General features: G+C 41.9%; 1 pseudogene; it reads left to right on the forward strand.

The window, feature by feature from the left end:
- The first annotated feature begins 472 nt into the window (after positions 1-472).
- On the forward strand, positions 473-7627 carry LOC139018447 (cytoskeleton-associated protein 2 pseudogene; annotated as a pseudogene).
- Positions 7628-21825: the final 14198 nt, after the last annotated feature.

Here is a 21825-nt window from a genome sequence, read left to right on the forward strand (position 1 = left end):
CCTTCCATGGTGTTTTTAATTGTAGCTATATCACTTTTCATTTCTTCCTGATTCTTGCATAGGTTGTTGATTTTCTCATCCACCCGGTGAATGAATTGTACGACCATTACTCTGAATTCTTTTTCTGTCATGTTGCATGCTTCAATTTCATTAATTTCCTTTCTTGGTGACTCCTCATTTTCGTTTCTCTGGGGATTTTGTCATTTCCCCATTCTGACTATCTCCAGATGGTTCAAACGTCGAGTTGCGTGGGCCTGGGCCGTGTGCAGTGGCAGCTTTGCACCACCCTAGTTGTACTGAAGAGCTCTGACACTAGGATGTGTGGTTGTGGTGGGTTGGTGGGAACCAGGATCGCTCAGAGTCAGCGTTACCAGTGCTCAATGTGGCCTCGTGTGTGCACTTAGAATCAGGGACCCCGTCTGCACCATGCTGAAACCCCCTTGGAGTGTGTTGAAAATCAGAGCCCCCTAGCATGCACCAGGAGTCAGAGTTCCCCAAGAATCCAGTATCAGAGTCTCTGTTGCTTCACGCGGCCTCGCAATGAGAATCAGCGTCCCTGTATGCACATGCACCAATAATTGGAGTCACTGGCTCTTAGTGTGAATGCACAAGGAATCAGGGATCCCAGGCGCAGGTGATAGGAAACATAGTCAAGTCACTGGTGCTTGGTGCTGCCTCCCGCCTGGAGAATCGGGGTCCCGGGGCCCGTGCTGTGGGGAACAAGTTCCCAGTGTTCGTGCATTAGCTCCCAGGCTAAGATTCCTGTAGCCCGTGCTGCGGGGAGCAAGTTCCCAGTGTTCGCGTGCTTCCAGGCTAAGATTCCTATAGCAGCACTGAGGCCTGGGCGAGGGGTGGGTATATCAGTTACTATGGCGCTGCGGGGAAGGGGGTGGGCTCCGTTACTCACAGAGATCTGCCGCTGGGAAGTCTGGATTCTTGGTGTCCGTGGGTCTATAGCTGTGGTCGCAGGTCTCTGTCCCCAGTGGCTGCAGGGTCCTGGTTTGCATCTGAGACCAGACAGTGTGGTGCTGAGGCCAGAATCCTAGTCTCAAGCAGCTCTGTTTCTCAAGATGGCATGGTCTCTGTGCTTGCGCTGGCCACCTACTAGTATCCGTGCTGAGAGCAGGGCTCCACCATCTAAGACTGCCCGGTTTAGCAGCCCCTTAGAAGACCTGCAGAATCTAGCTGTCCCTAGCGCATACACACATTCACACCACATATCCACACACTCCTCTATCACTCCCTCGTGCTCTCACACTCTCTCCCTCCCTACCTTCCTGCCAGTCTCCATCTTTCCACATCCTCTTTTCTTTTGTTAATCCTCAACTGAGGATATATTTTCCACTGATTTTTAGGGAGAGTACAGGGGAGGGCAGAAGGAGGGGAGAGAAACACAACAATTGATTGCCGGCCCAAATGGGGCCAGTAATTGCACCAGCAACCCAAGTACCTGCCTTTGACTGTGAATCAAACTTACGACCCGTCCATGCACAGGGCAATGCTGTAACTACAGAGAACACCGGCCATGGTGTAAGGCCCATTTCATTGTAACATGAAACATAGATTTAGTTCAATTGTCTTGTGTAGGTGTGTAGTTCTTATTCAATAAGATGAGCTCCAGGTACATTCTAAAATTCTGGAGAATTACACAGAAAGAGCATCACAGGTGGCTTCTTCAATACACCACGAGGGAGCTTACATCTAAGTGTAAGGTCTTTACAGATAATTAACAAGGTTTTATACAGAAAATGGTTTTATGGAGTGGGAAAAGTAGCGAGGATGGAGAAAATATAGTAAACAGCAAACTTTAGTTTTATTCATGAGGGTCCTATTTCAAGAATGAAATGAATCCTGAAGAAGGTATTTTTTTCTATGTGAATTTCTAGAGTTCATTTAAATGCACCTGACATTTCCATGTTCAGTACCCACATTTCTACTCAATATTTAATTGATTATATCCAGACATAACTTCTGAATGCACAGTGTATATAATGTTGCTGTTCTCATTCTCAATGCATGATTCACAGGGAGATAAGAGGACTATTCTCTGCATTTGGGGACCCAGTGGTTTGTCCAACTGTGCATAATAGATACTCTGCCGCTGGGGAGAGAGGTAGAATGTAGACTGTACTGGTTGCAGTTTTGAAATACTTCAATCATTAAATTTATCATTTTCATTTTCTATGAAGTTAGCAGTCAAATACAGGAAAGACAATAGGTAACAAATGCCATTAAAAAGGTCCAGTTGCATTTTCATAAAATTTTCAAATGAGCTAATCCGGAGTAAGGCTGCTTGCTTTTTCATCTTTGGGCTATTTAACTGTCACGAACAGTTTGAAAGTGCTAATCCAGTACTAAGAAGTTAAGCTGGATTTTCTTAGCTAGTAGTTTATGCTAACACTTAACATTTTATATCCATTTCCTTCTGAAAATGTTTTTTTTTTTTTTCACTTCTATTGAGGACTCTGACCCCTGAAAGAACTAACTCTGTGTAATTCTAATGGTGATATAAGTGGGATCAACTCTAAAGTGTAGGGTTTAAAACAACAGGGGGAAAATAAAGACAGTAATGAGCACGAGAGCCTAAAAATTTGGGTGCAGGGAGTACAGTTAGCATGAAAGGAAAAACATCCGTCAGGGTGTTGGGCAACAGGAATCTAGACTCATCTTCTCTCTTCACTGGACATGAGACCTTAGGCCACCTGGCAACCCTTTCTGAGTCTCAGTTTACAACACTGAAAGTGGAGTCAGTAGCTTGAACTTATGAAATAAAAACATCAATCTGCTCTCCTATGCAAATTGCTCTTACACCTCGAGTCATTCTTTATCAAGTATTTCTGTCATGTGTCCAGCTCAGGCACAGTGCCCATGAGGAAATTCACAGCTGCAGCTTTAATCAGCAGATTTGCTAAATGGCAGAGGAGATCTCATAAATGTACCCTCTTTTAGATCTAATCACCTGATTTGGGAAGAGTGATGATAAGACATCTCTTCTCCTGAAGAGTATCAAAAGTTGAGTGGGGGCAGTAGTAACTGCTGCCCTGTCATTGGCTACTCAAAGCACAGCACTCAAATATTTTGCTTCTGGCTACATTAGCTAAAGATAAATGAAAGTCAATCATTTTTTATCTGACTTGGTTGTCAGCAGTACAAATGCATCAGAATGCTACTAACTTCTCTATGCAACTGACTGTAGAAGATAGCTTTTCTGAAAGATAGCTTGACTTGACTTTGGAAAGATTATAATTTCAGTTCCCTAAATTGAAATAATATAGGCTATGCATAGAATGTACTATCTTTGAGCTTAATAACTTTTCTTCATTTATTGTAAACTATTACATACAGAAAAATGAATAAAATACATGTGGCCTAATAACTATAAAGTGAAAACCCAAGAAACAAACATTCAAAGCCAGAAATAAGACTTTTCCAGCACCTCAGAATGATAATATCAATCTACTAAAATTGTTTTGATATTGAATATCATGATTACAAGACCGTTTATAATAAGCATGCAATAAGGGCGGTTTTGTTCAAACAACTTAGTCTTATTGGGTTATTCACTACTACAGTCCACGTCTCTTAGGGTTTCCTCATTATCATGTAGAAGATATCTAGAACATCTTTTAAATTTCCTTTCTACGTGTGGCTCTGAATTAGTCTGATCATGACAGGCATCTAAATGGTAATTTGAATGGTGAAGAGCACTAATGACAAGCACAGTTTCTCTTGATGCAGAAAAAATACAATTTGCATGGGTAATGTGGGTGATCAGAGGATTTGGGTATGAGACAGGTCTGTGATAGGAATCCCATTCATCGAGTATTTCAGGTTCTGCCTCCTTTCACATGGTGTGGTGACACTTTCAAATCATGTGAGACAATGTGATTGGCTCCGAGCAATGAATTGTAAACAGAACGATTAGTATGACTTGACAACGGAAGCATTTGATTGCTTTTGAGAGTTCTCTTTTCCCCCCTGTTATAGCTGGTGTTGCTCAAGAGAGTTGCTGCTCTGAAGCTTGGTTGGCTGACTGATTACCATGGGCCCTGCATGTGGCATGAGCAGGAAACAAATAGGAGCTGTTTTTGGTAGACAGAATAATGTCTTCCCAAAGATGTCCATGTCCTAATTCCTGGAACCTGTTACTCTACATGGCTAAAGAGATTTTGCAGATACGGTCTGCAAAAGTTAAGGACCTTGAGACTGGGTTATATATTATCTTGGATTATCTGGGTTGGCCTTTTGTATTTGCAAGGGTCCTTGAAATGTTAATGGAGCAAAGGTTGGAATGATGTGATTGCTGGCTTCAAAGCTATAGGATGAGGCCAAGGGATTCAGGTGGCTTCTAGAAACTGGAAAAGGGAAGGAAGTAGATTTTCCCCTTGAGCCTCCAGAAGGAGTTCAACCCAGTGAAACCCATTGCAGACCTCTGACCTCCTGAACTCTAAGATAATAAAACTGTGTTATTTTAAGCCACTAAGTTTGTAATAGTTTGCTAGAGCAGCAATAGAAAGTGAATATAGCCTGACCAGTTTGGCTCAGTGGATAGAGTGTTGGCCTGTGGACTGAAGGGTCCCAGGTTCGATTTGGTCAAGGGCATGTATGTACCTTAGTTGTGGGCACATCCTCAGTGGGGGGCGTGCAGGAGGCAGCCGATTGATGTTTCTCTCTCATCGATGTTTCTAACTCTCTATCCCTCTCCCTTCCTCTCTAAAAAATCAATAAAATATATTTTTAAAAAAGAAAATGAATATACTATTTTAAGCCATTTGAGGCTTGAGATTGTTTATTACAGCACCATAACCTAGTCTATCTTGACTGATATAATTCTCCCTTATCTTTTTTTTATGGTCAAAATTAGCATTAAGGAAATGTACTTTAAAATTCAAGTGGTGTTTCCTTCCCCCAAACAGTGTTTATAATCTTCAAGTTGTCCTCTTCCTATATTTTGGCGGCAGGGATGTGAATCAGAGGATAGATAACATTTTGGATAATTGTCTACATATTTTCTATAGTATATAGGAATATAATCTAAAATGCAATAGAGAACCTGTCTTGAAGAATTGTCAGATGCAGCCTGGCTGTCGTGGCTCAGTGGTTGAGCGTTGATCAGTGAACCAGGAGGTCACAGTTCAATGATCAATGAACCAGGAGGTCACAGTTCAATTCCAATCGGGGCACATGCCTGGGTTGTGGGTTTGATCCCCAGTCGGGGGTGTACAGGAGGCAGGCAATCAATCAATGGTTCTCGCTTATCATTGATGTTTTTCTCTTTTTCCCTCTCACTTCCTGTCTGAAATAAATAAGAATATATTAAAAAAAGAATCGTTAGATGTTATTTTAGAATGTCTGTTTAGTTCTCACTCTTCTTGTGGTTTATGAAATGTAGAATGAATTTTCCTGCCTATGGATAAAATAGAAAGGTATAACCCATAGATACCATGCAGGAGATAAACTAGCAGTCACTTTATTAACAAGTTTATTTGGTGACAGTGTATTCTTTTTTCCAGAAGACCCCAGCGGTTCCAGGCAACCTGCAGCTTTCCCCAAGTCACAGGGGCCCAGTTCGCCTTCAGAGAGCAAAGAAAATAAAAACTCAAGGAGTATCTGTTTAAAAGAAAAACTTTTTTTGCATACAAATAGGAAAATCAGAAATTCTCCAGTAGAAACGAGGGAATGATGACATCTGAGGGTCTGGTCCAAGAAGAGACAAAAGTTCTGAAACTTAAGACAAAAATGGCTGGTGAAGAAAATGTCCATAGACCTACAAGGAGCAAAAATAATGTAACAATGGGAAACAATTGTATTCCGTTAAAACCTTCTAATGAATTAACCAATTCAACTATAGCCACTGATACATGTAACTTGGAGAATAATAATCAAACTCTGCAGTTGTTACTAATTACAAATGATCGCCAAGGTCAACATATGACATTAAGCCAAGCGTTTCACATTAAAAACAATAATAAAAAGAAACAAGTGACTACAGAAAAACCAAAGGAAGATGCTAACGTGCTCAAGAAACCTGTGCTTGGATCTTATCGTGGCCAAATTGTTCAATCTAAGGTTAATTCATTTAGAAAACCTATACAAGTCAAAGATGAGCATTCTGCAATAACAAAGAAACTTTCAACTCCTATCTCTAAGGCCACAAAACCTCAGCCTATAAACACCAGCAGTGTAATAGCAAAAAGTCACAGAGCCTCAAATATGATGACAACGACTAAATTTGTGAGGGCTACATCTCAGAATGAACAACTTTTATGTCCTCCTATTAGAAGTCACCACAGTAATACTCATAATACCCAGGACTCCCTCAAACAAGGCGTTGCCAATGTTACAGTTCGGAAAGGGTCTCATGAGAAAGAATTACTGCAACTAAGTACAGTTTTATCTAGTGTCAAAACCATTTCTTCTCAGGAAGTAAAAAGAAATAAGACAGTATCAAGAAGCATCACATCTGAAATGATAGCCAGGCCTGCTTCATCTTCTAATATCAAACAGATAGGAAAGTCAAAAACCATTGAACAGTGCAGGCATACTATAGCAAAAGCAACTCTCAATAGAAGGGCTCAGCCCAAGGAAACCGTAGAAGAAAGAAAAGCTCGTCTGAGTGAGTGGAGAGCTAGCAAAGGAAAAATGTTGAAAAGGCCTCCTAGCTCAGTAATAACCCAGCCTAAACCTGAAGGACAGAATGAAAAACCAGTTGGGTCATTTTGGACTACCATGGCAGAAGAAGATGAACAAAGATTACTTACTGAAAAAGTAAACAAGACATTTTCTGAATGCCTAAACCTGATTAATGAGGGATGCCCCAAAGAAGAAGTATTAAACATACTGAGTGACCTGATTAAAAATATTCCAGATGCTAAAAAACTTGTTAAGTATTGGATATGCCTTGCACGTCTTGAACCACTCACAAGTTCTATCGAAAATATTATCTCAATCTTTGAGAAGGCCATTCTGGCAGGAGCTCAGCCTATTGAAGAAATGCGACATGTAATTGCAGATATTCTAACAATGAAGAGTCAAGAAAAAGTTAAATTTGGAGAAAATCCTGAGGAGGCTTTTGCAACCAAGGAAGAAATCCAAGAAGTCAACATTGAAGATATTGGTGTTAATCTAGAGTCAGGAAAACCTGAAATGGAAAATAAACATCATAGAAATGTGGTATTTCAAGATTGTAAAAAAGAGCAAGTACACAAAACAAAAGATCCAACCAATGATGTTAAAACCCCCAACAAAGAAACTAGGGGGGATTGCTTAATTAAATACATTGTGTCTACTACACCATACTTGCAAAGTGTAAAAAAGAAAATGCAGTTTGACGAAATAAATTCTACATCTAAAAAGCTCAAGTTTCTAACACCAGTTAGACGTTCTCAGAGACTTCAAAACAAGACTTCTAAATTGCCTGATATGTTAAAAGACCATTATCCTTGTGTGTCTTCATTGGAACAGTTAACTGAGTTGGAGGATAAAACTGATGCTTTTATATGCCGCCCTAATGCAGCACTTGGCCGGATGTATTTGGAGACTGAAACAGTAGAAGACAAATGAAGCTATGATAAGAACTAAGGATTTTATTATTCCTGGGGTGTTTGTTGTGGGTTCATATGTATTAGTTCAGGAGTTGGTTGGCCATGTTACCTAAGTATTCATGGCAGTAAACTCCTTTATAATATTCACATCTATGTTCTTTTAATATAATTAATAAATGTCATTCTATTTTCAATGGTATTTCTAGTTAAGTTTTTATATTACAAAACAAGTTTAACTGTTAAATAATGTCCCCTGAAACATGAGGCAAGGGGGGACAAAGGGGTCCCTTTTTTTGGTAAATGCTTTTTTTATTTAAAAAAATTTTTTTTTATTGATTAAGTTATTACATATGTGTCCTTGCAGAGGGAACCGAATGTGTGAATCAGCTGACCTTAAAATAGAGCGTATCCTGAATTTTCCAGGTGGGCCCAATGTATTCACAAGGGTCCTTAGAAGAGAAGAGGGAGAGACAGAAGAGATTCAGGAGGCAAAGGGGGGCCAGGGAGCCAAAAGGGGGCAAAAGGGGGCCAAGGCGGCCAAGGGGAGCAGGGTGGCAAAGGGGCCCCCTTTTTTGGTAAAAGTTTATTTATTTATTTATTTATTTATTTATTTTTTAAAAATCTTTATTGTTCAGATTATTACATTTGTTCCTCTTTTTTCCCCCCATAACTCCCCTCCTTCCAGCTCCCACCCCACCCTCCACCCTCACTCCCCACCCACTGAGTTCATCCATAGGTGCATGATTTTTGTCCAGTCACTTCCCGCATCTCCCATACCCCTTTTCCCCCAAGAATAGTCAGTCCATTCCCTTTCTATGTCCCTGATTCATTATAGTCACCAGTTCATTCTGTACATCAGGTTATTTATTCACTTGATTCTTAGATTCATTTGTTGATAGATGCATATTTGTTGTTCATAATTTGTATCTTTACCTTTTTCTTCTTCTTCCTCTTCTTAAAGGATACCTTTCAGCATTTCATATAATACTGGTTTGGCGGTGATGAACTCCTTTAGTTTTTCCTTATCTGTGAAGCTCTTTATCTGACCTTCAATTCTGAATGATAGCTTTGCTGGATAAAGTAATCTTGGTTGTAGGTTCTTGGTATTCAGCACTTTGAATATTTCTTGCCATTCCCTTCTGGCCTGCAAAGTTTCTGTTGAGAAATCAGCTGACAGTCGTATGGGTATTCCCTTGTAGGTAATTGAGCCTCTTTCTCTTGCTGCTTTTAAGATTTTCTCTTTGTCTTTTGCTCTTGGCATTTTAATGATGATGTGTCTTGGTGTGGTCCTCTTTGGATTCCTTTTGTTTGGGGTTCTCTGCGCTTCTTGGACCTGTAAGTCCATTTCTTTCACCAGATGGGGGAAGTTTTCTGCCATTATTTCTTGAAATAGGTTTTCAATATCTTGCTGTCTCTCATCTTCTGGCACTCCAATGACTCTGATATTAGTCTGCTTAAAGCTGTCCCAGAGGCTCCTTACACTATCTTCACACTTTCGGATTCTTTTTTCATTTTGCTTTTCCAATTGGGTGTTTTTTGTCGAATCTTTGTTTTGATTCTTGTGCTCCTCTGGTCTGCTATTGGGTATAATATTCTTCATTTCAGTCCGTGTATGCTTACTTTCTAATTTCTTTATCGTAGCATCGAGGGTCTCATTAGTTTTCGTGAGGCTCTGCACAAATTTATGGCAAGCCCTCAAAATTGCGATTCTTAGCTCCATATCCTCCATTTCTGTCATGTTTTTTTGTCTCCGCATCTTTTATGCTTTCTTGGTGCACCCCCTTGTGGTCTCTGTGCGCAGTCTTGTTCTAGCCAAGCCTTAATTGTTGTAGTTAACACTAGAGGGATTTGACCACCAGGCCGACTGGCTGTGGAAATCAGCTGTGGGAAAACTTCAGTCCTCAGGGGAGGCGCTAGTCCAGCCCTTGCCTGAGGCGATCGGCAAATGGCTGTGCGCAGGGTTTGGGCGGGGCGGGCTCAACAGGGCGGGGGGAGGGAGCAGCTATGGCCGCTCTCAGTCCGTCCCCAGGGGCTCTGCCTCTCTGTCCCAGCAATCGCTGCAAACCTCGGAGGGGCCGTAGCCAGACAGTCCCACTTCTCCCGTTTGAGTCTGGGTCCCTAGAGACTCGCCCGGATCTGTAGCCCAGAGTCTGAGACTCGCTCCTGATTGAAAACGACAATCGCGCCCTCAGCCGCCAGCCCGCTTTGCGCGCGCACCCTCACCACCGCACCACCGTACCTTTAAATTTTCCACACTGCGCCTCCGCTGAGCATCGGAATGCTGTTGTTTTTGCTTCTAGTTGAAGAGACTCTCCTCAGCCAGCCTTCCCGTGGTTCTGGTTGATGTCCGCTCTGACTTTTAGTTGTATTTTTGAAGTGGTTGTCCACGGCGGCATTCTCCGGTGTTTACCTATGCCGCCATCTTCGATTCCAAAAGTTTTTTTATTTAAAAAAAATTTTTTTATTAAGTTATTACATATGTGTCCTTATTCCCCACTACCCCCCATTACCTCCATCCCCCCACTCATGCCCCTTCTTCCTAATAATTCAAAGTAGCACCGAAACTATTGATAACTACAATTTTAAGAAGTAATAATGCAGAGCTCAAGAAAACAGGCAGTCTCTAAAGTCAGAAAGCAAACTTATTTCCACCAGAAAAGCTAGAAGTATTGTCTCTAGTGAGAAACACCAGTTGTCTCTTTCTCTTCACACAGTAAGATATCAAATTGATTTGCATGCAGTGCTCATTAATTTACCCGGTAGGTGTTTTGAAAACTTAACAGACTCACCTTAAACTACTAATAATGTTCTCCAACTGCCTCAGCTTAAGAAAAAAAATAAGGCCGAAACTGGTTTGGCTCAGTGGATAGAGCGTCGGCCTGAGGACTGAGAGGTCCCAGGTTCGATTCCGGTCAAGGGCATGTACCTGGGTTGCGGGCACATCCCCGGTGGGGGATGTGCAAGAGGCAGCTGATCGATGTTTCTCTCTCATCGATGTTTCTAACTCTCTCTATCTCTCACCCTTCCTCTCTGTGAAAAATCAATAAAATATATTAAAAAAAAAAGAAAAAAAAAGAAAAAAAATAAGGATGGTAACTATTCAAATAACCCTCAGAGTTTCCCTAGCTCCCAGACATTAACTAAAATCCTTGGGCCTTTCTCTTCTATATCACCCCAGGAAATGTAATAGGGTATGGGAAGTCCATATCTTAACTTATGACTATCTTAGATTAGAAGGCAAATGGTAATTAAGTTTGTAGAGGGAACTGAGTGTGTGAATCAGCTGACCTTAAAGTAGAGCGTATCCTGGATTATCCAGGTGGGCCCAATGTATTCACAAGGGTCCTTAGAAGAGAAGAGGGAGAGACAGAAGAGATTCAGACGGAGACACAGCTATGGAAAGGGCCGCAGAGATCTGAGGTGGTTGGAGGAAGAGCCCACTGCCAAGGAATGTGGGGAGCCCCTGGAAAAGGTAAGGAAACAGATTCTCCACTAGAACCCCGTGCTAATTGCCGCCCTAATGCAGTACTTGATTTTCAGCCTTGTGAGATCCCTGTTAACCTTCTAACCCATAGAAATTGGAGTTGTTTTAAGACAGTGGGTTTAGAGCAGCAACACAAAACTAATACAAAAGCAGAGACTCCCAAGGATGTCCACATCTTTTCAAATGGAAATTGTAAAATTAAATGCATGCCAAGTAGACTGTTTTTTGAGGTTCCAGAGAACTTGTCTCTTCCTAATCAAGTTTTATCTGTTACATGTTTCCTTTCTCCATTATATTTAATGAAGACCCTAAATAAAGATGTTGACAATGTATTGGGCACTCTGTGGGCTAAACATTTTACTAACATAAAATAATATTGAAAAAGAACCTGTTAAAGTTGAATTAGATCCTACCAAGCTATTATCCAAGTTTTTATCAAGAAAGGTGTTGGATTTTGTCAAATGCTTTTTCTGCATCAATTGATATGATTACGTGATTTTTGCCTCTCAATTTGTTTATGTGAGGGATAACATTTATTGATTTGCAGATATTGTACCATCCTTGCATCCCCAGAATAAATCCCACTTGGTCATGGTGCATGATCTTTCTAATGTAATGCTGGATCTGATTTGCTAGAATTTTGTTAAGGATTTTGGCATTTATGTTCATGATGGATATTGGCTTGTAATTCTCTTTCTTTGTAGTGTCTTTATCTGGTTTTGGTATTAGAGTAATGCTGGCTTCATAGAAAGAGTTTGGAAGTGTTCCTTCCTCTTGAATTTTTTGGCATAGTCTGAGGAGGATAGGTTTTAATTCTTCTTTGAATGTTTGGTAAAACTCCCCTGTGAAGCCATCCAGACCAGGGCTTTTGTTTGTTGGAAGTTTTTTTTTTATTACTGCTTCAATTTCAACAGTAAATTAAATGAGGCATGTGGCCCGCTGGCTGGGAGTTTGACATGCTGGTTGTCCAGTTTGTTGGAGTAGAGTTGTTCATAGCTTTTTTACAATCCTTTGTACGTCTGTGGGAAATTGAACTGTGACCTCTTGGTTCATGGTCCAACACTCAACCTCTGAGCCACACCAACTGACCATGTTTCATAAACATTTACTCAAACAAATAAATCTAGTATGTCACAAAAAAATGTATGCACACTTTAACAGCCTACAGCTCAATTTTGAAAATGAAATGTATTTTAATAAACACTACTTTTATAATTATTCAACGTGTGTATGTACATATTTTTGGGACATCCTGTATATTCAAGACACTCTTGTGGGCACTGTGAGGGTTATACAGGTAATTTATTGTCCCCTCCAGGAACTCAGACTAGGAGAAACTAGTCAGGTGCCTAAATCGCCATAATACCAGGAGGAATGTGCTAAGTGCTCCGTATAGAAACAAAAATACCTCTATAGAAACGAAGAAGAGGGAGAGGGTAATTCAGTTGGAGATACCTATATCTACACAGGTTTTCTGGAGAATTTGTTGTTTGAGATGGTCTTAAAGAAAAGGTAATCATTTCTAGGATGGAGGAAGGGAAGGAATGGTATTTTAGACAGAAAGAATAGCAGGAAAAAGGCAGCATAGAGGAATAACATTTATTGATGGGATATGTTCAAGGAATGGCCAATGTCTGAGTAAAACTGGAGCATAGGCTGTATGGGGTGGTGGGAGAAGGTGTGGGGATAAAGGCCAGGTGATGTCTGACCTTGGATATTACTGAAGTGAACATTTTGGACTGCTTAGCATTTTTTCATGTACTTCCAGTAGCAACCCTTGATTTTCACTCAGGGATTTACTCCACCTTATTCTCAGTCCATATTGATTGGTCAGGGAAGGTCCCATTTCACACACAGTCCAGACCAACCAGTGCTTGGCACAACACTGCTGACAGTGACACATGTCCACATTAGACCACTTAAAGCCCCAAACTCTCAATTTTTCTTACAATTTGTACTTAACATATGGGAGAAATGAGTTCCCCTTTTTCTAGGACTGAACCTAGGAGTGTGCAGGCTGGAAATACAGCACCAGAAATTAATAATAATAATAATAATAATAATAATAATACAAACCTGAGAGATGGAGAGAGAGAAACTAGTCCTGGCGAAATCAGCACTTCCACTTAGCTTCTTCATCACATGAGGCAATAAACGTACATAACCTTCTTCTCCTTAAATGTTCTTAAGCCCAGTTTGAGTTGCATCTTTTTCTACTTTCAGCCAAAAGTGACTTGGCAAGCACAGCCATGCTAGGAGTTTTTTATTTTATCCTTTGGGAGATGGATTTAATAAAGGGATTCACATGGGCTGGTGACATGAACCAATATGTGTTTTGTCAAGCTCACTCTGACATCTGGTGGAGAGACAAATACTCTGAAGCTAGATGGACCTAGATTTGAACCCCATTTAGCCCTGTGATTTCAGAAAGTGTGTCAGTCAGGACTTTACCAGAGAGACAGAACCTGTAGGAGGATATGGGGAGTGGAAGAGTGAGGGAGGGAGGGAGGGATTGATTGATTGCAAGGAATTGGCTTTTGGGATTGTGGGGACGGAAATCCACAGGGCAGGTCAGCAAGCTGGAAACTTTCAGGTAGGAGCTGAAGCAGCAGTCTATAGGTGAATTTCTTTCTCCTTTAGGAAACCTCAGTTTTGTTCTTAAGGCCTTTTTAACTGATTGGAAGAAGCCTATTCAGATTATTGAGGATAATCTTCATCTAAAAGTCAAATATCTTGGCAGCAACACTTAGATTTGATTTGGTGTTTAGTTAAATAACTGGGTACCAAGTTAGCCCATAAAATAATCATCAGGATGGCGGCATAGGTTAACGCTGGAGTTTGCTGCCTCGAACAACCACTTCAAAAATACAACTAAAAGATGGAACGGACATCATCCAGAACCACAGGAAGGCTGGCTGAGTGGAAGTTCTACAACTAGGAGGAACCGAGAATCAGAGGAGGCGCAGTGCTGAAGTAAAATTCTAAGGGCTGGTGGCTGAGGGCGCGGTTGACTGTTTCAATCCGGAGGGAGCCTCAGACTCTGAGCTCTAGATCCGGGCGAGTCTCTAGGAACCCAGACTCAAACGGGAGAAGCTGGACTGTCTGGCTTCGGTCGCTCCAAAGTTTGCAGCGGTTGCTGGGACAGAGAGGCAGAGCCCCTGGGGACAGACTGAGAGCAGCCATAACTGCTCCCTCCTCCACCCTGTTGATCCCGTGGGACCCGCCCCGCCCAAGCCCTGCACAGAGTCATTTGCCGGATAGCCTGAGGCAAAGGCTAGATTAGCACCTCCCTAGAGGACAGAAGTTCTCCCACTGCAAACACAGCTGATTCTCACAGCCAGTTGGCCTGGAGGTCAAGTAGTAATTACCTACAACAATCAAGGCTTGACTACAACAAGACTGCTCACAGAGACCACAAGGGGGTGCACCAAGAGTGTCTACCTCAGGTAATTGGGACACTTAACACGGAAAGCCACTCTGTCGACACAGCGAAGCATAAAAAAATGCTAAGACAAAGAAACAGGCCACAAAGGGCAGAACCGGAGGAAAGCAGGCTACTGGATATAGAATTCAAAACCACACTTTTGAGGTCTCTCAAGAGGCTTCTAGAGTCTGTCGATAAACTTGATGAGATGTACAGGAAATATAATGAGACCCTCGATGGTGTGATAAAGGACCAACTAGAAAGTAAGCATACACTGACTGAAATAAAGAATATTATGCAGACTCCCAACAGCAGACCAGAGGAGCGCAAGAATCAAGTCAAAGATTTGAAATGCGAGAAAGCAAAAAACACCCAACCGGAAAAGCAAAATGAAAAAAGAATCCGAAAGTGTGAAGATAGTGTAAGGAGCCTCTGGGACAGCTACAAGCGTACCAACATCAGAATTATAGGGGTGCCAGAAGATGAGAGAGAGCAAGATATTGAAAACCTATTTGAAGAAATAATGGCAGAAAACTTCCCCTACTTGGTGAAAGAAATAGATTTACAAGTCCAGGAAGCACAGAGAACCCCAAACAAAAGGAATCCAAAGAGGACCACACCAAGACACATCATAATTAAAATGCCAAGAGCAAAAGACAAAGAGAGAATCTTAAAAGCAGCAAGAGAAAGACAGTCAGTTACCTACAAGGGAATACCCATATGACTGTCAGCTGATTTCTCAACAGAAACTTTGCAGGCCAGAAGAGAGTGGCAAGAAATATTCAAAATGATGAATAGCAAGAACCTACAACCAAGATTACTTTATCCAGCAAAGCTATCATTCAGAATTGAAGGTCAGATAAAGAGCTTCACAGATAAGGAAAAGCTAAAGGAGTTCATCACCACCAAACCAGTATTATATGAAATGCTGAAAGGTATCCTTTAAGAAGAGGAAGAAGAAGAAAAAGGTAAAGATACAAATTATGAACAACAAATATGCATCTATCAACAAGTGAATCTAAGAATCAAGTGAATAAATAATCTGATGAACAGAATGAACTGGTGATTATAATAGAATCAGGGACATAGAAAGGGAATGGACTGACTATGCTTGGGGGGGGGAAGGGGTGTGGGAAATGGGGGAAGAGACTGGACAAAAATCATGCACCTATGGATGAGGACAGTGGGTGGGGAGTGAGGGCAGAGGGTGGGGTGGGAACTGGGAGGAGGGGAGTTATGGTGGGAAAAAAGAGGAACAAATGTAATAATCTGAACAATAAAGATTTAATTATTTAAAAAAATCATCATAGGAAGTTACTTAATTTTCTTATGTCTTTGTTTCCTCAGCAATAAAACTGAGATCTGATCCTTACTTACCTCATACATGAAAATACATGTAAAGCAGAACTGTGCATAAAGCAGAGCATAGTGCTTGACACAGTAGCAGTTCAGTTTATGGGCATCAATGAAGAGGTCTTTGCAGCAGTTTTGAAGAGCAGGGTTTGGGTTGGATATGAGTATTTTTTCCAAGCTGGATACCTTCTTTTTAAAAAAATATATCTTAATGATTTTTTACAGAGAGGAAGGGAGAGGGAATAGAGAGTTAGAAACATTGATGAGAGAGAAACATTGATCAGCTGCCTCCTGCACACTCCCCACTGGGGATGCGTCTGCAACCAAATTATATGACCTTGACCGAAATCGAACCTGGGACTCCTCAGTCCGCAGGCCAATGCTCTATCCACTGAGCCAAACCAGCTAGAGCCAAGCTGGATACTTTAAAAATCCTATATAATAAAAGGCTAATATGCAAATTGTCCCCTCGACTGCCCCCCCCCCACCCGTGCACGAATTCATGCACCAGCCTCTAGTGAAAGTAATAGAAGTACATGTAGGCTGGGGGGAGTCAAACCAGTTCAAACTGGTAGTCAGGTTTGAAAAACTAGTCTCCCTTCTAGTCCAGAATCTCAGGACTTTTACTCAGAAGTAATTGTCATTGATACTTTCCTACTATCTTTCCAGAATTTTGTTCTATATGTATGTGTACACACACACACACACACACACACACACACACACCTTTTTTCTCCCTGAATCTTGGTGTTTTAATTTAATAGTACATCTTGGAGAACGTTCTATTTCAGCATATAAAAATCTACTTCTTTTTAAAAATGGCAGCAAAATGTTCCATTGTGTAGTTAAGCAACTATTTATTTAATAAATCCTCAACTAATGGTCATTTATATTACTCACTATTTTTGCTATTATAAATAATACACGAGTAGACATTTTTTGTATATATAGCTTTGCGTAATGTACAAGAATATCCGTGAGATAAATTTTTAGAACTGGGAGTGCTGCATTAAAGGGTTTGCATATTTGAAATGCCGATAAATAGTACCAACTTGTCCTTCAAAGAGATTGCATTAGTTTACACTCCACCAATAGTATATGAGGGTGCTTGTTTCCCTGCCCCCTTATCAACACTGCCATTTGGGTTTACACCTGCTTTTTTTCTTTTAAAGTACTAAAATGCACTTTAAAGGAAGCAGGCGTTATAACAATCCCTTCTCTGAGCAAGAGCTATAGTGTTGTTTGGGTTTTATCTTTCTGAAAGCAGAGCTGGGCCTTTTTCTCTCCTGGGTTCTCCATTCTGAAGGGTGGGGCAGTTGACCTGACTACAGAATACCCCTGGATCACCAGTCAGAAGGTTAGGCCAGCCTCTGGGCCTGTGCCCTGCTTGATGGAAATGCAAAAAAAGCCCAGTTCTATAATAGAACAGAGAGCCATTGTCAGGAAACCACAAATTGCTGACTTGCTCCAGCAAACAATCGATATTCAGAAGCCGAGTCCAGGAATTCTAAAACTGCCCCCTGCATAAAGAGCTGAAGGGGAAGGCGGGGGGAGGATAGTCTTTTAGAAAAGAACTCAGCCACAGAGGCCCTGGCGGTGCTTCCTAGAGTGCCACCAAAGGCCCTGTGTGCTCTTCACTACTCCCTCTGATGATCCCAGACCCTAGGCTGCCAGAGCTGGAGCAGGTCAGGAAATTATGCCAACCTAAGAGACTGCAGGTAAAGGGCCAGGGCAGTTCCAAGAAGTAACTGCTGCCTTTCAGTGGGGCAGTGCAGAGCTGTGGTTACTAGCAACAGCTGAGCTCAAATCCTAACTCAGTTACTGAACAATTTTCTCTGACTTTGGGCAAGGCACTTCACCTCTCTCAACCTCCGTTTCCTCATCTATAGGATGGAGATAGTAATACTTAATTCCAGAAGGTCATTGTGAAGATTAAATGGAATGATTATGTTCATAAATAACAGCATGGTGCCTGGCTCTTTGTAAGGACTTAATGAATTACTATTATTGTTATTGTTGTTAATAATAACAGTAAGAACTGGTGGGAGAAACTCAGGAAAGCTTCCTGGAGTTGGGGCCAATTGAACTAGGTCTTAAAGGACTAGGAAGGTTTGCTATGTTGGATTGACTAGAGAGAAACGAATGAAGTACATGTGTGAAGTTCTCTTATGGTTTCCTGGGCCTAATCAGGAGACATGCAGAGAAAGGTGGGGTACAGACAGGGGACAGTTCTTTGGAACATGCCTAGTAATCCTGGTTTGAATGGGACCTACAGTGGTATTGGCATCTGGGATCCAAATTGGAGCATGCAGCTGATCACAGTTGTAGGAGTCTCTGCAGTGGAAATGTTTTCCCTCATTAAAAGCCCCTTTTGAGAAGACTTGAGCCCTTGGGAATCTTGAGGATAATAATAAGAAGTAACATATAATGGACTCATGATGCTTAATGATATAATAGGAGCAAGCTCTGGTCCTCACCCACTGAGCTCAATGTGGTATATTTTGATCTGTCTATGTCACAGGTATCCCATCTTCCATTGCGACATGGCACAACTTTCTCCTAATACCCAACTCCTGCCACTTCATTGCCACAAAAACCCACATCTCACGAGGAGCGTGGAAGCCAGAGTTGCTAATGCTACCTGTTCACCAGCCCCTTTGTTACTGTGCCTTCTCTCATAAGCCGTTGGCATCTTATGCCCCTCCGATGAAGTTCATGAACACTGAAAGTTCCCACATGCATCCAGGCTGCACCTGACATCATAGGAAGAGTGGAGGTCTTCCTCTGTCAGATGAACATAATGATTACATAAACCCTGAATGTAAGCTAGGGAACAGATAAGGACCAATTTGAGCTTTCCAGTTATCCACCTATTTAATACATGGGAAAATGCAGCAACAGGCTATAATTGCCTAATGCCAGATTTGCCTGGGAGCTTGGATTCCTTAGGCACCACTTCAGTGACATATATCAAAGGGCTTACCTAGTTCCTATTGAAAGTGCTTTACTTGCAGGGCCTATACCCTAGAGGGGGCAGGAAGCATCTTGCCCTCCAGGGAAGTTGTGCTTATGAAGCAGAGCCTCATCCTACAACTGGGGAAATGGGTCTAGGGGCTAGAGTGTGTACAGAGGAGCTAACACAGCTGGACAGTTTTCTGGACTCAGGTAAGGAAGCTGGGGTTCAGGACAAAGTTTTGGTCTCTGGCAGGGAAACCGAGCTGACCCAGGAGTAAGGAGAATGCTGGGTCATCAGAGCTCCTTCTAGGCTCACTGGACCCCAGGCTCAGGGCAGCAAGCCATTTTTAGAAAGGGGCTCTTGTCATAAACCATATTTTTCCATGTATAAGATGCTCCCATGTAGAAGACCCCCCCCCAATTTTTCTACCAAAAATTAAGAAATCAATATTTTAAACATAAAACAGAACACATTTTTATTTAGTAATCACCACAGGTAATCTTTACATACCAGTACTCTGATATTATGCAGCATATCACTTTATTGAGCCTCTGTTGCATCACTGCTCTCTTCTTCATCACTATTAGTTCCAGATATAACAATTTCTTTAACTTCTATTGTATCACTGCTGTCTTCTGAGTCACTCTCTCTATATATGTGAGATCATCCTCATAAACTGGTGGCATTTTCTGAACTAACTTTGTTCATGTTCTCATGGCCAACCCTTTTCTCCTCATGAAATTGAAGCACCATTTTGCCTTTCCTGTTAAATCAAGAATGTTCATTTTGCTTGCAAACATTCTTGCCTGAGATTGAATAAGCTTGGTTGACACACATAAGCCACTCTGGCGCTGCTCCATAATCCAAGTCTTAGCCTCTGCTCCAAGTTTGCCCATTTTACTGGCTTTCTTTTTTGGCATCTTACGGAGTTGTTCTTCCTGTTTTCTCCGCTGTCTGATCATACACTCAGTGAGAGGAGGTCCAAATATCTCTCTGCAGCTCTATTTCCATGCTCTTTTGCACAGCTGATTACATTCAGTTAGAATTTTGCAGAGTAAGACAATTGCTTACCGGTATTTATATTTTTATTTTTTGACATCTTTATGGGCTCAGAATGCTCCAGTCCCTGTTGCATCTGCACACTCTCCACCTCCAATTATGGCATCAGCTGACGTCAGTAACAATAAGGCTCGTGATTGGAGGAAGCCTGTTTGACAAGGTATGGGCAGCTATGCACCTGTGCGGCTCCCTCCTTGTCTGACTTCCGTGTATAAGATGCCCCTCGGATTTTCAGTCTAACGATTTTAGAAAACAATAGCGTCTTATACATGGAAAAATATGATAACTTTACTTGCTGTAATGAAACAATCCCCCTGCTCTTATATGAATTTTCCTTGCATGGATAAGGTGAAAGTATTTGTTTTGATGAGGTTTGTCTATAAGTGAAAATAAACAGTGGCTTCAGTAAGGGTGACATTTATTTTCTCTCTCATAGATGTGTAGAGGTAGTCAGTTCAGGGCTGGTACAGCACGCCATGATGTCTGTGACCCAGGTTCCCTCTCTATTGTGGCTCTAACATCCTCAGCATGTGGCCTTTATGTCATGGTCCATGATGGCTGCTCCTGCTACATGTCTGCCATTCCAGCCCCAGAAAGCTGGAAGTGACAAAGAGGGGCACACTCCCTCACTTTAGGGATGTGTCCAGAAGTTATCCATAACACTTCTCACATCTAGTTTGTCAGATTCTAGTAATATGGCCACACCTCGCTGCAAGGGAAGCTGGGAAATATGGTCTTTCTTCTGTGTCCAAGTGCCCGGCTAAAATTCCTGAGTTTTGTTACAGAAGGAAGTAGGGAAAAATGGATACTGAGGGACAACCAGCAGCCTCTGCTATAACCAGTTTATCACTTATTTTACTAAGGGACTGGATATTCTGAGACCAGAAGGTAAGAGCATGTCCTTATGGGAGGACAAGTCTCTCTAATAAGAGGTGATGATTCTTTGTGGCCATTATGAGAGAATAGTTAAGTACAGGAGAGTAAACCAATGTAAAAGATAAGCCTGAGACAGGCAAGTGAAAGTTCAGCTGTTTCTCTGGGGATTGGGACTGGGAACAGTTTATCAGTGGTCGCCAACTGGTGGTCTGCGGACCAGTGGTGGTCCGTGAGGTCCGAAAGGTTGGCGACTGCTGGTCTACATAGTCTGATTAGGACCTTTCAGTGGGATTGGAAAATGACCCCTGATCCACAATGTGAGACCTCCTATGGGGTCTTCCCAAGAAGAGGAGTAGACCTGACTTTCTGAAGATGATCTAGCTCATGTTGTTCTCGATGTTTATTTCTGTTTGCCATCCCAGAGCCCTAGGGAAAGTCTTTTTTTTTTTTTTAAATATATTTTATTGATTTTTTACAGAGAGGAAGGGAGAGGGATAGAGAGTTAGAAACATCGATCAGCTGCCTCCTGCACACCCCCTACTGGGGATGTGCCCTCAACCAAGGTACATGCCCTTGACCGGAATCGAACCTGGGACTCTTCAGTCCACAGGCCGACGCTCTAGCCACTGAGCCAAACTGGTCAGGGCAAATATATTTTATTGGTTTTTTTTAACAGAGAGGAAGGGAGAAGGATAGAGAGTTAGAAACATCGACGAGAGAGAAACATCGATCAGCTGCCTCCTGCACACCCGCTACCGGGGATGTGCCTGCAACCAAGGTACATGCCCTTGGCCGGAATCGAACCTGGAACCATTTAGAAGGGAAAGTCTTGTAAAACTTCCCGAGTCTGGTCACAGCTGTGCCACATAGAATTATGAGAAATGTCCACATTTGAGCCCAGTGCCTGTTTCAGAGGCTGGCTCTATCAGGGCAGGCCCCCCTCCCCTTTTTTTTGTTATGTAGTTCCTGCATGATTATGAAAGGCACATACCTGCATGAATTGCTTTCACTACGTTCAAATTCCACTGTTTCTCTCTCAATACCACCTGGCAGCCCTTCTCTGTGGTGATGCCTTAGAGGCAGGGTGTGTCTCTGATATAGCATTGTTTCCCCAGTGCCAGATAAACAG

Source organism: Myotis yumanensis, unplaced genomic scaffold (genome assembly GCF_028538775.1).
Source record: "Myotis yumanensis isolate MYYU_CA2020_CCGP unplaced genomic scaffold, mMyoYum1.0.hap1 SCAF_10, whole genome shotgun sequence".
Classification (NCBI taxonomy): domain Eukaryota; kingdom Metazoa; phylum Chordata; class Mammalia; order Chiroptera; family Vespertilionidae; genus Myotis; species Myotis yumanensis.